This window comes from Triticum dicoccoides, chromosome 4A (genome assembly GCF_002162155.2).
Source record: "Triticum dicoccoides isolate Atlit2015 ecotype Zavitan chromosome 4A, WEW_v2.0, whole genome shotgun sequence".
NCBI classification, from domain to species: domain Eukaryota; kingdom Viridiplantae; phylum Streptophyta; class Magnoliopsida; order Poales; family Poaceae; genus Triticum; species Triticum dicoccoides.
In genome coordinates, this window is record NC_041386.1 from 449,602,039 (window position 1) to 449,603,445 (window position 1,407).

Sequence of the window (1,407 nt, forward strand, 5' to 3'; positions counted from 1 at the left end):
TATTATTTATTTCCTTATTTCATGATAAATGTTTATTATTCATGCTAGAATTGTATTAACCGGAAACATAATACATGTGTGAATACATAGACAAACAGAGTGTCACTAGTATGCCTCTACTTGACTAGCTCGTTAATCAAAGATGGTTATGTTTCCTAACCATAGACAAAGGAGTTGTTATTTGATTAACGGGATCACATCATTAGTTGAATGATCTAATTGACATGACCCATTCCATTAGCTTAGCACCCGATCGTTTAGTATGTTGCTATTGCTTTCTTCATGACTTATACATGTTCCTATGACTATGAGATTATGCAACTCCCGTTTGCCGGAGGAACACTTTGGGTGCTACCAAACGTCACAACATAACTGGGTGATTATAAAGGAGCATTACAGGTGTCTCCAAAGGTAGATGTTGGGTTGGCGTATTTCGAGATTAGGATTTGTCACTCCGATTGTCGGAGAGGTATCTCTGGGCCCTCTCGGTAATGCACATCACTTAAGCCTTGCAAGCATTGCAACTAATGAGTTAGTTGCGGGATGATGTATTACGGAACGAGTAAAGAGACTTGCCGGTAACGAGATTGAACTAGGTATTGGATACCGACGATCGAATCTCGGGCAAGTAACATACCGATGACAAAGGGAACGACGTATGTTGTTATGCGGTCTGACCGATAAAGATCTTCGTAGAATATGTAGGAGCCAATATGGGCATCCAGGTCCCACTATTGGTTATTGACCGGAGACGTGTCTCGATCATGTCTACATTGTTCTCGAACCCATAGGGTCCGCACGCTTAAGGTTACGATGACAGTTATATTATGAGTTTATGCATTTTGATGTACCGAAGGTTGTTCGGAGTCCCGGATGTGATCACGGACATGACGAGGAGTCTCGAAATGGTCAAGACGTAAAGATTGATATATTGGAAGCCTATGTTTGGATATCGGAAGTGTTCCGGGTGAAATCGGGATTTTACCGGAGTACCGGGAGGGTTACCGGAACCCCCGGGGAGCTATATGGGCCATAGTGGGCCTTAGTGGAAAAGAGAAGGGGCTTCCCTAGATGGGCTGCACGCCTCCCCCTTCTCCTAGTCCTATTAGGACTAGGAGAGGTGGCCGGCCCCCTCCTCCTCTTTTCCCCCTCCGCGAATCCTATTCCAACTAGGATTGGGGGGGAATCCTACTCCCAGAGGGAGTAGGACTCTCCTGGCGCGCCTCCTATGGCCGGCCAGCCCATCCCCCCTCTAGTCCTTTATATACTGAGGTAGAGGCACCCTAGAACACACAAGTTGATCCACGTGATCTATTCCTTAGCCGTGTGCGGCGCCCCTAGCCACCATAGTCCTCGATAATACTGTAGCGGAGTTTAGGCGAAGCCCTGCTGCTGTAGTACATCAAG